The following is a 12980-nucleotide window of genomic DNA, read 5'->3' on the forward strand; positions in this document are numbered from 1 at the left end:
TCCCAGGACCAAGGGCCTCTCCTCCCACTGATGTCTGACAAGGCCATCCTCTGCTACATATGCAGCTGGGTTATTAATTTGTACATGGCTCAGCTGGCTGATCCTTCTGCTTTATTTATTGTTGACAGAGGTTATTTAGTGATATTCAGTTAACAAATAAACTATGAGAAAGAATCCAAGGTTGCTTCACTCACATGTTTAATTCCTTGGTACAAATGGCTGAGATTCTGGGCTCAGCTGGATGATCAAGTGTTTACACGTAGTCTGTTCAGCATGGTAGCTTAGGGTAGTCATGTTCTTTCTGTGGAGACTTGTAACTCCATGAGCCTGTGCCATAATAGTGTGACTTAGCTTCAGGATCCAGCACATCAGTCTCCATCATATTCATAATATCTAAACATTCTGCAAATGCAGACATTCTTTAAAAAAATAAATAAGTAAATAAACTTAGGGCTGGAGAGATGGCTCAGAGGTTAAGAGGGCATCCCAATCCCATTACAAACGGTTGTGAGCCACCATGTGGTTGCTGGGAATTGAACTCAGGTCCTCTGGAAGAGCAGTCAGTGCTCTTGACCACTGAGCCATCTCTCTAGCCGTAAAGAGAGAGTTCCTTGATTGTTTTGAGAGGAGGACATTGATTATGTGTAGGGGCTGACCCCAGGAGTTGACATTTCCTTACCTGATACAGTAAAGTGTTTTTGGATATCTCTCTAGCTGTCCTCATGACTCATTCTGTAAGCTGAAGTTAGATGGATGATGTTGGGACCATTCTGGTGATCAAGAAAATCATGACGGGAGTGGGTTCAGTTGTTAGCAGCCACATGGTGGCTCACAGTTATCTGTAACTCCAGTTCTAGAGGATACAACATCATCTCCTGGCCTGTTTGGGCACTGTATGCTCATGGTACACAGGTGGGCGAAACACTCAGATAAGATAAAATAAATAAATTAATAAATAATCCAGGCCGTGGTGGTGCACGCCTTTAATTCCATCACTTGGGAGGCAGAGGCAGGTGGATTTCTGAGTTCGAGGCCAGCCTGGTCTACAGAGTGAGTTCCAGGACAGTCAGGAGAAACCCTGTCTCAAAAAAACAAAAATAAATAAATAAATAAATAAATAAATAAATAAATAAACCTAATAAAAATTAAAAAAGGGAACCATGCTTAAGGACCTTCCTGTCTTCCTTAGTCTGTTTAGTCAGTGTTGAACAAAGATAACTCCAATTAGAGCTCTACAGTTTCATCTTTTTTTTTTTTTTTTTTTGGTTTTTCGAGACAGTGTTTCTCTGTGTAGCCATGGCTGTCCTGGAACTCACTCTGTAGACCAAGCTGGCCTCGAACTCAGAAATCCACTGCCTCTGCCCCTCAAGTGCTGGAATTTAAAAATGTGCACCACCACTGCCCGGCAGACAGTTTCATCATTAAATAAACAGGTATAGCATATTAGAGGTTAATATCCAGAAACTAGAGAATTAATGCAAATTAGGTAAAAATTCTATAGGAGAATTAAATGAATTAATTGAAGAAGCAATCCCACCCAAAAGAAATTTGATGACTAATAAATGCGTATAAAAATTCAAATTTTTTCCAAAACTAGAAATTAAAAACACCAGAAGCTATTTTTCTATTGCTTCATCTTAAGCTAATAAGAAATGCTTTACTGGGTATTGACAAAGAGGGTGGAAGATGGGCATTCTCAACTAACATCCTAGAAATTAGCTTGATAATGTTTATCAAAACGTTTTAAAAGTTACATTCTTTTACGTTTGTTTGTTTGTTTGAGACTCAGTCTCTTCTCACAGCCCTAGCTATCCTGCAACTCATTATGTAGACCAGGCTAGCCTCTAACTCAGATCTGTCTGCCTCTGCCTTCTGAATGCTGGGATTAAAGATGTATACTGAAAAGGTCAGCTCAGGAACTTTGGGAAGGTCATGGAACACTTGCCTCTCTGGAAGGGAGAGGCTAATTAACATTCCTCAGACTACAGGGTGGGAACTGACCTGTAGATGGGGACACATTCCACAGGATGGACCATGAATGCCCACCTTCAGACAGGGAAGTCCTTGCCACCTCATTTTCCGAAGACCAATCAGTTTAAAAAGTCACACTGTTCTGCCAATCACATTGTGCCTAATGGCTGCTGCCCTGAAAACTGTATGAAAGCTCACTGAACAAGCTGTGTGGGGTCGCCACCTCTCCTTCGGGTCTGGGAGGACCCCAGTGCACTGGAACAATAAATTCCTCTTGCTTTTTGCATCGATCCAGGCTCCATGTGATTCCCTCAGAGGGTCCCTGGTAAGCTAAGGCTCAACAGAGTCTTACAGTACCGTCACACCTGGCTTAAAAGTCATATTCTTTTGGAGGATAGGGGGTTCAAAGCAGAATTTTTCTGTGAAGCCCTGGCTATCCTGGAACTCTCTCTGTAGACCAGGTTGGCCTGGAACTAAGAGATCTGCCTGCCTCTGCCTCCCAATTGCTAGGATTAAAGGTGTGTGCCACCATCACCAGAAAACTCATATTCTTAATCCTACTTGCAGGAATCTATCTTAAGGAGATAGTTATCAATGTACAGATACATTTAAGCATAAAGATATTTTAATCTTGTGCACATTGATACTAACCAAAATTAAGTCTAGCAATTTAAGCCAAGATTTATTGAGTAAGTCATAATATTAAACAGCCATTAATAATAAAAAGAATTTTCTTGTCATGGAAAAATTTTACAATGTATCATTAAAGGAAAAATATGTGATATTATTCTACTTCTCAAGAAAAGTACATATTTACTTAGGAAGCAACATTGGTGCCAGTCAAGTGTCATTAATTACTTCAAGCATTCATTGCTAGTTGAAGGTAAATAAATAAATCTGCTAATTATTTCAGTGTGATTATCACGGGCTGAATTGTGTCCATCCCCAAACAGGTAAAGTCCAAGGACTTGTTTGGAAATAGGGTCTTTAGCAGATGGTTAGATAAAGAAGGGGTCATTAGAATCGGGCCAGAGATAGGAGGAATGTCTTGTGAAGATGAAGACAGAGCCACGCAGATGGAGTAGAAGCAACGTGTGATGTTTTATCTTATTTATTGATTTTATGAGATCTAGAAGCACCTTGGAGATGAGCCTCTTAGAATGACCATAGAGAACGATCTTGATTACGTTAATTGATGTGGAAACCCCACCCACTGTAGCACCATCCCCTAGGTGGGGTCCTAGAGTGTATGAAAAGGAGCCAGTGAGGTGAGCACAAGTATTCATCACTCTCTGCTTCTTGGCTGTGGAGTAAATATGTTGTGATTAGCTTCCTCGGGCTCCTGCTCCTGTGACTTCCCCACCGTGATGGGCTGTAACCTCAAATTGTGAGCAAAATAACCCCTTTTCTCTTTAAGTTGCTTTTGTCAGGGTATTTTTATCATAGCAACAGAGTATCTAAGACACCAAGGAATGTGCCGGGAAGCCTCTGAAAGCTGCGAAAGAAAGAGGAGCGAGTATACCGTTCTTCCAATCACCAAGAAGGAACCAGCCCTGCCTCGCACTTGCAGCCTCCAAACCACGAGACACTACATTTCGTCATTTGAGCCACACTTATTTTCTTGCAATCTATGGTGTATATCCAGCCAACTAATACAGATTTATGACTGATCACACCAGACAAGGATGCCTGGCTCGTATAATCAGCCTTCTTGGAACTGGGAAAGAAAAGACTGGACTAGCAAGATTGAACAACCAAGGTGGTCCCCAAGCAGACGTGAGCATGCGTGAACTGAGAGCATGGAGAAGGCAATCTTCAGGGAGCAGGCTGGAGCCTAGGAAAAGAGGAAGCTGAGCCGCAGGAGGGAGGTCCTACGCCCAGAGGCAGAGAAAAGCTTTAGATTTAGTCTGTTGGAGTTTAGCTTCCTGAATGCCCACAGGCACTTTGTGCTTTACCGTTTTCCCTAGAGTCTACAGAAGCTTTTGATAAATATCCACTTTGTCTGGGTCAGCCAGAGTCATTCCCATCCCTTACAACTGAAAGGGGATTGATTAGGGCAGAGAAAGATGCTGGAAAACTAGCACTGGATCACTCCAGGTAACAGCTCTTAGTTCATGCTGAACCTTATCAGACATAGTATCTAGTATTTCTACAAGGAAACCGGTAAGGTTTTCAATGGCTTAAGCTAACTAGACTAGTGCATAACCCGTCATTTTGAAAACAGTTATTGGGAGCTTCCTATGCTAGGTGCTGTCCTGGACCCTAAGAAAGCAATGAAGAGAATGTTTGAGAACTTTGTCTGTCCCTGGGGCAATGATAAGACGAACTGAAATATAAAGTATGTTAATCAGGGTGAAAGGTCAGGGAAAGAATAAAACAAGTGAGTGGATGAGTTTCCAGCTAAGGGAGATAGATAGCTTCCTGGTTAGAAGAGAGATAATCAGCTAGGCCTTGTTAAGATGTAATTTGAACGAAGAGATGGGAAAGGTTAAGGGCAGCAAGTCATTTGAATATATGGGAGAAGAGTGGTCCAGGAAAGAGGCCCACGGTTGTAAATCCAAGGCAAGATCATTGCTAGCATGTTCCAGAAAAAAGCAGAGTGGTAAGGGAATCTAATACAGATGAAAGGGTACAAGCACTCAACATGTAGGCAGAAGAAGATGACAAGCTGGTCATCTGGAGGGTCCTAGGTCATTTTGAGGACTTTGTTTTTTTTTTTTAATCATTTGTCTGTTGGAGCATAGCAAACATTTGCAGAACATGGTGGATGCTTATTACCACGTGGTTTCGGTGGTTCAGAGCCTCTCAGGAGATGGTAACTAAGATATCAGCAGTGGCCTTATTCCCCTGAGACCTGTTGGCTAGGGCCAGAGGATCTGCTTCCAAAATGGCACCCTCGTGCCTCTGCCTGGCAGGCTAGTGCTGGCCCTTGGCAGGCGCTTCAGTTTTCACCACGTGGCACTCCCGGCCAAGAGATTTTAGCAACCGACGAAGCAGCTTCCTCTTCAGTGAGTGATCCAAGAGAGAAGAAGATGGGAGCTTTTCATGACCCTAGAAGCCATCTATCTGTGACGCAGGATGGTTGGCAGTATTTGATTGGTGATAGGAACCAGTCCTTCTCAGAGATGAAGTAGCAAGAATATAACTCCCTAGCAGCCAGAGGCTTTAGAGGCCCCTCTGGAGTACGGCTGTCACAGCTCTTCTGGTTAACCGATGGGTATCCTGAAGGCCAAGAGAGAATTTGCCAACTTCAACTGCTTCCCCTTTATACAGTTTGTGTAAATACAACCAAATTCGGAAACTCAGCCTGTCTCCAGTTGTGACTTGTAAGGAGCATAGCCCATGACGGTGGCTGTCTTTAGACTGTGCAGACCTGTTTCCAATGTATGATTTACTCCCAGAGAGACCCTCACAGCGCACACCAGTTTCAGTTGGCCTGAGATCAAATAGATGGAATTGTCTAGAAGGTGCCTATGGTATGTCGTAGAAACCACAGACAGACTGTATTTATCTAACCTCAAGCAAGGCAGGAAACAGGTTGTCTCCATATACCTCAGAGCCTGAAGAGCCTCTCTAGGTGTCATTCCTGAGATTCTACCACCATCCCCTCCTTCCCCTCCCCACTGTGTCTGTCCTCCTGCTGTGGCTTTAAGAGGTTTGCTCCCCACAGGTGTATGCTAGGAGCAGGTCCCTAAGGTAATGGTATTAAAACGTGGTAGGACTCTGAAAGGGGCACCTTTAAATCTAGTGAGAAATGATTAGGTCATTGGGGGGTACCAACTTTGGAAGGAATCTGGCTTCTCTCTAGGGAGGGAATTAGTATTCAAAGAATTAGATTGGTTGCCGAGGGAACCGACTGTTATAAAGCAAGTTCTATTTTCTGGGTTTGCTCTCTTGCTTCCTCTCTTGTTATGTGGTACCACCCTCTTCCTCTTCCTGTTTATCTCTCCCACTGAGATGGTTAATCTTGATTGGTAGCTTAATGGGATTTAGAATCATCACAGAAACAAATTTCTGGACAAATATGTATGTGGCTTATCTCGATTAGGTTAGTTGAGGCAGGAACTCACCCTAAACATAGGAAAAATCATTTTTATTGTCTGGGGTCTTGGAATTAGTAAAAAGAAAAAGAAAAAGAAAAAGAGAAAGAAGAAGAAAAAGAAAAAGAAAAAGAAAAAGAAAGAAAAGGAGACATAAGACTGGGCTTAAGCATCCATCATTCTCTGTGACTGTGGATGCAGAGTGACCTCCTGCCTCCTCTTCTACAGTCATGCCTTCCCTTACAAGGAGACAGTGACCCCTGAAACTGAGAGCCAAAATAAACCTTTCTTTTAAAGTTACTTTTGTTGGGTTCCAGGACAGCCAGAAGTAAACCCAGTGAAAATCCTTCCTTTGAAAAGCAGAAACAAAGAAATAAAACCCCTACTACTGGGTGCTTTGTGAAAGCAACAAAAAACACACCAAGACCAAGACCATCATTCCTTTCAAAATGCCAACATTTTGTGAAAGAGTATATAATCGAGGCAGGACTCTACCTAGATGAATGACCTATGGGTAGAGAGGAGCTGACCACAACTCTACTTTAAGGGTCATATTAGAGAAGTTCCCAGACAGAAAAGAGTAGGGGATGCTGAGTGGCCAGCCAAAAAAAAAAAACTTCTATAAAGCTCAAAGGTATGTTGTGCTTAGATGGTCACAGGAAGAGAGACTTGCTCTTTGTATTAACATGTACATATGTGTATTTATTTTTACGTAAAACTTTTGTCATGCTTAACAAAAATGAATGAAAATACCATACATTTATTATCCTTTCAAATTTAAGACTTCCTGATTATGTCATACCATATTTTTAAACCAATTGAGTTTAATTCACATTTTCATGTTGAGCACAGGATCACTCCCTAGGAGATATTGTGTTCCAAATGATGTGCGGGGGACTCACTCTTGGCAAAAGATGGGACTCTAGACGCCTAGAATTTTAGCCATCTATGAGACAATCTTACAAATGATTTATTCCATGGGACTTTAAAAGGTACCATCAGATTCTTGTGGATCTGAAAATCTTACCATTGCCCAAGCTTTAGAATATATCTTCATGGGCGGTGGTGGTGCACGCCTTTAATCCCAGCACTTGGGAGGCAGAGGCAGGTGGATTTCTGAGTTCCAGGCCTGGTCTACAGAGTAAGTTCCAGGACAGCCAGGGCTACACAAAAAAAACCCTGTCTCGAAAAACCAAAAAAAAAAAGAAAGAAAGAAAGAAAGAAAGAAAGAAAGAAAGAGAGAGAGAGAAAGAAAGAAAGAAAGAAAGAAAGAAAGAAAGAAAGAAAGAAAGAAAAAAGAATATATCTTCATTTCTGGGAGGACGAAGTGGCTCAGTGGATTAGGCACTCACCACACAAGCCTGACAACCTGAGCTTAACCCCTGGACCTCACACAAAGGTGGAAAGAGAGTAGTGACCCCACAAAGCTGTTCTCTGACCTCCACAGCACGAGTGTGCCCATACACATACCTCATGCATTACAAAGAACAACAATTAATGCAATTGGGGGTTTTGTTTGCTTGTTTGTTTTTTGTTTTGGTTTTGGTTTTGGTTTTTTCGAGACAGGGTCTCTCTGTGTAGCCCTGGCTGTCCTGGAACTCACTCTGTAGACCAGGCTGGCCTTGAACTCAGAAATCTGCCTGCCTCTGCCTCCCAAGTGCTGGGATTAAAGGCATGCGCCACCACTGCCTGGCAAATGGAATAGTTATAAAAGAATGTAAATAGGCGGTGGTGGTGCATGCCTTTAACCCCAGCACTTGGGAGGCAGAGGCAGGCAGATTTCTGAGTTCAAGGCCAGCCAGGTCTACAGAATGAGTTCCAGGACAGCCAGGGCTACACAGAGAGACCCTGTCTCAAAAAAACAAAAACAAAAACAAAAACAAAACAAACAAACAAAAAAGAATGTAAACATATGCAAACAGGGCTTTTTTACATGTATATATCTGAGACATGCATGCATGTGTGTATGCATATTGATACACATGTGAGAGCGTGTGTGTGTGTGTGTGTGTGTGTGTGTGTGTGTGTGTGTGTGTGTGTACATGCTGACATTGTACATCTTCCTTTTTAGACACCACTTCATTCAGTCTACTTTGGATACTGAAGAAGACCTTTTAGCTGAGCTTGCTGACTTGGCTAATCTAGCTAAGCCAGTTTGCCCTAAGGATTCCCTATTTTCGCCTCCTGAGTGCTGGGGTTACAGGCAAGCTACCATGTCTGCCTGGCTCTTACTTGAGTTCTGGGGAACCGTACTCTGAAGTTCACACTCACATGGAAAGAACTTTAGCCACTGAGCCATCATGACTGCTGAATAAGCAGAGCTTTTTAACCGTCTTTTATTATATGCCACCTCTATAGGGCCGAAAGTTCTTGGCACGTTATTTCCTTCCTTTCTTTACCAAAGCTGTTCACCATTCTGGAAAAATCACATCCCTGACAGCTATGCTGTTCATGGTAATTGAGTCTCCAATAAGCTTATAGAAGCCTTTATTCGTGGCCTGTTCATAGTGATTTTATTTTTCGGACATTGCGTCTGTTTGTTATGTCATGTGGTGAGACCCTCCCTGGGTTGTTACATATTTAAATGCATCCCAAAGTTGGGTCCCCTAGCCTTTTCCTATTTTATATTTCTCTCATCTCTTTGCTTAATCATACCCAAAATTCTAGCTGCACTTCCCTTAGCATCCTGGCATCCAGGTTTGTGTGGAGTGGGCTAAAAGGTGATCATAAGTTTCCTGAGCAACCCTAACAGTTAGAGAAGGAGAATGAGGAATGTCCCTGTGAGTCAGGAAAATGAAGCCCAGCTGGGGCCTACAGGAAGGAGATGCCTCACTCTGGTGTCACTGCAGCGGTCACTGCTGCCACCCTCATCTATAGCAAAGCCTCTCACCTGCAGCCTCCAGTTTCAATTGTTTCCTAAGTACCTCTGGGAGGCATCACAGAGCCTCCAGCTAGACACTAGCATCTCCACGTTGGCAGGTGTCAAAGCAATCTATGAGAAGGCTAGACACTAAGAGGCCTTCCTAGATTCCCCACTTTTGCTTCCAGCAAAGGCTACATGATCCTTTCTAAGTCTAAGCAGGCACCCTGTTTCTGTCCTGTGATTGTTTCTCTATGCCTGTGAAGGCTTAGGAAAGAAGGGGGCCAGAAAGAGCTCTGACCAGATGGCAGGGTAATAAATGGCTCTGATTTAATAATTTGTTGCTCTCCTCTTAATTAAAAGGCTTTTCCCTAAATGACTTGCTGATCACACAAACAGCACACACTGCTGGGGTGAGACCCAGAGACTCAGGGAAATCTAGACTGTGGAGTTGGCGGGAGGGGGGGGGTGTTGGATAAAGAGGTGTCAGATGCTAAGATGATGGCTACCCTGTATGTGCCAGGCCCTCTGCACAACAGATGAATTGGAACGTTGGGAAACTCTTTTCTGGAGCCTGGCTTTGTCTGGAAGCTCACTCAGCCACAGGCCTTTTTAATTCCAAAGATCAAGGTATCAACTTTATGAGTGGCTTTGCATTCAATTCCTATAATGGCCCATCCCACCTTTGGGAGTTTTCAGATAGCTTTTGAACCATTTTGATTGTGTGATAGAACACCCAATATATGGGGTGATAGTGGGAGATCGGGTTAGGGAACCATTGCTCCAAACATTGTGTTATCAGTATCTACAGTTGTAATCAAGCTGATAAGCTCCACATTTCTTCTAAGAAGCTGCAATTTATCAGTCCCTGAGACTGAAATCTACTTTGCAGAAATGGCATACTGAGGCATCGTCTCGAAGCCTCAGGTGTAACAAGGATACACTATTGATAAAGTGCTAAGCTGGAGATGCAGTTTGAGGTGGCTCACGAGGGACTCGTTGTGTTAATATGGAGTCTGGTGGTTTCTCTTTTGTTGCACAGAGACACCTGACTCCATCACATTTCATCAAGAGACTTGTCCGGCTCTCCTTTACTTATACAGCCTTGTTCATAGGGTCCCAAAGATCATGTCATATAGGAAAACATCCTGCCAGTCAATCAATCTCAGATAAAGAGAACGCTCTCAAATGAAAGGTGAGGCTCAGGGTTAGAGTGCTTGCTTAGTATGTAGCTTTGGGTTTATCCTTTGTGCTATATACTACTACTACTACTACTACTACTACTACTACTAAAAATAATAATAATAATAATAATAATAGTGTTTTATATATTATTTCATTCATTATTTCAATTAAAGAAGGTTTCTTCTACGTTTGTGCTTTTGTCAGATTGAATATTCTTGTATAACCACCATTCTCCCTATTGCTTTTGGATGTCAAATCCCTTCTCTTTTTTTGAGGTCTAAGATACTACTTCATCAGCTTAAACTTGTTCCAAAGCCCTGTGCACCCATGGTCAGAGCTCCTCACTAAATCCCTAGAGCAATTTGTCCATCATTCTTTGTGGATTTTTTTTTTTTGAGACAACACTTTCACTTATGTACAAATAGAGGAGTGTGGGCCTATAGGCAGTTGGTGAGGGCACTGAGAAAAGTGCTGGATAGCCCACAGGAGCGGGAGGAGGCTAGCAGCATGTGGGCATTTACTTCTGTAATTCCAAAATTGAGAGTGGTGCCAGAAATCTAAAAGCTTTGGGTATTTTCTGGAAGATGTGTCGTTGTTATACACATAGGGTTAAGAAAGAATAAGCCTACTTTTTTTTCTCTGAAGCCTTCAGAAGAAAAATAAAATGAAAACTCAGATACTATCGAACTGATGGCTAAGAGGGGGCTGATTTCCTGGAAGCCAGCACTAAGGACCAAGGAAGTGATCAGATGGGCGCTAACTCTCTTTCCCAAATGGAACTGAGAGCCAGTGGTTTCCTGTTACTGCATCCAGGAGTGGGAGGTCCCTTCCTGTAAGCTACCTAGAAAGCATTTCTGCTCTTAACTACTCTATTAGGATAATTTACATTCGTGATGAATGGAACCATTCCTTCCCGAATTAGCCTGAGTGGCTCCATCAAGTGCAGATGTGAACGGTTCTATTTGCTGCAGGAAGCCGTCTTTCACTGTTACCCTCTTGGCATCTGAGCCTGCATCTTGTAGCTGCCCCTAGTAGCTTTCTCCCAAGGATTTTTCTTTGGACAAAACAAATCTGAGCTTGCCCAGAATCTGGAGTGGACACTAAGCAAAACCTTCTGATGGGGAGAAACATGAAATGCTGGAGTTAGAAAGAAGGAGTCACCCTTTCTCCCAGATCCATAGAATCCCACATTTTGGGTGGTGCTCAAATGAGATCAGAGTGGTTACAGGGTGCAGGTCCCGGGGCCTCCTAAATCTTCCTTTTGCTCTTGAAATTTCTCAACCTCCTGGTCTCTTGTTTATATCTATTAAGAGCTGAGCTCAAAGCCAGCATGGTGGCCCATGCCTTCAATCCCAGCAGGCAGCAGCAGGCAGATTTCTCTGAGTTCAAGTGCCTGGTTTCCTTAGTGAGTTCCAGACCAGCCAGGTATATACAGTGATGCCTCATCTCAAATAGCAGCGAAAGGAACTGAGCTCAAAGCCAGGAGCAAATACTTTAAAATAAACTTTAGTCTAAGTCAGAGCATCTCAATCTGTGAGTCACGACCTCTTTTGACGAACCTCTGTCTCCAAAAAATATTTACCTTATGGTTGATAAGAACAGCGGGATTCAGTTATGGAGTAGCAATGAAAATACTTTTATGGCCGGGAGTCACCACAATATGAGGAACTGTATTAAAGGGTTGCAGCATTTAGAAGGTTGGGAACTGCCGGTCTATGCTATGGCCAGGTCAGATAGATGAACAGATAAAAAAACTAAGTTAATAAATGTAAATATAGAAATGTAAAATGAAACAAAGAACTTAGAAAAGAGGGACCCAGAGAGAAGCTCTGGAGATGGGGAAGGGAAGGACCCAGGTGAGCATTCACGGCTTGTTAACTGCCCCCTTGTGGTCTTCAGGGACATTATAATGGGCCGATGACTTCTAATGTTACATTTTCAACTCACGCCAGAAACAAACTAGGAAATTTCTTGTAGAAATAATGGATAAGCCAGGCATAGTGGCGCACGCCTTTAATCCCAGCACTTGGGAGGCAGAGGCAGGCGGATTTCTGAGTTCGAGGCCAGCCTGATCTACAGAGTGAGTTCCAGGACAGCCAAGGCTACACAGAGAAACTCTGTCTCAAAAAACCAAAAAAAAAAAAAAAAAAAAAAGATATAATGGATAAAATCCTCTCAAATGCTGGTGGCTTACCCCTGGTGTAGCATCTACAGAGCAGCATCATATGAGGTCTGCAGCAGGAACTGGGATATCTGTGATCTAGTTTAGACCCCAGTATTCTCTCTATGCTTAAACACGTTACTTGCCTCCGTATCGCCTTCCTTTTCCCTGAATAGCCATGAGAAAGCCATCATTTTTTTTTTCTGATTTACAATTCTGTAAAGGCCTACCAATTGTTAGGAAAAAGAACCATCCATAAGTCAGTTCATCATGCCACCTCGACTTCCCAAGTCAATTTTGCATCTATCATCATCCCTGGGAGAGCCATGTGCTTGGAGGACAGCATTCTGCAGCACGGACCTGCCCGCTGCAGGATCCAGGCACTCGGTCAGACGGTCTGGAGTGGAACAGTGGTGCTTGAGTCTCCCATTCAGTGCCCATTAGGAGATGTCAAGAGGTGCAGGACTGTTAAGGTGTGACTAGGGCTTTTCCCCCTCCTGAGTGGATTCACCCATGCATGAGATTAATGGGCTGACAGGTTACCCAGAGGGCAGGTCTACTGTAAAAGCTATTTGGTCTGGGTTTCTCTTGATCCCTTGCCTGCCACCAAGGAGGAATTCTGTCCCCTGAGCACAGCCTACAGGGCTTTCTCTGTTCTCTGCCACCTTAGTACTTCATCAGTCAGAAGGCCATCACTAGATGCAGACCCCAGAATGTGTGCCAGAACCACGAGCCCAAATAGACCTCTTCCTTTTTTTTTTTT

The sequence above is a fragment of the Mastomys coucha genome, unplaced genomic scaffold (assembly GCF_008632895.1).
Source record: "Mastomys coucha isolate ucsf_1 unplaced genomic scaffold, UCSF_Mcou_1 pScaffold14, whole genome shotgun sequence".
Lineage (NCBI taxonomy): Eukaryota > Metazoa > Chordata > Mammalia > Rodentia > Muridae > Mastomys > Mastomys coucha.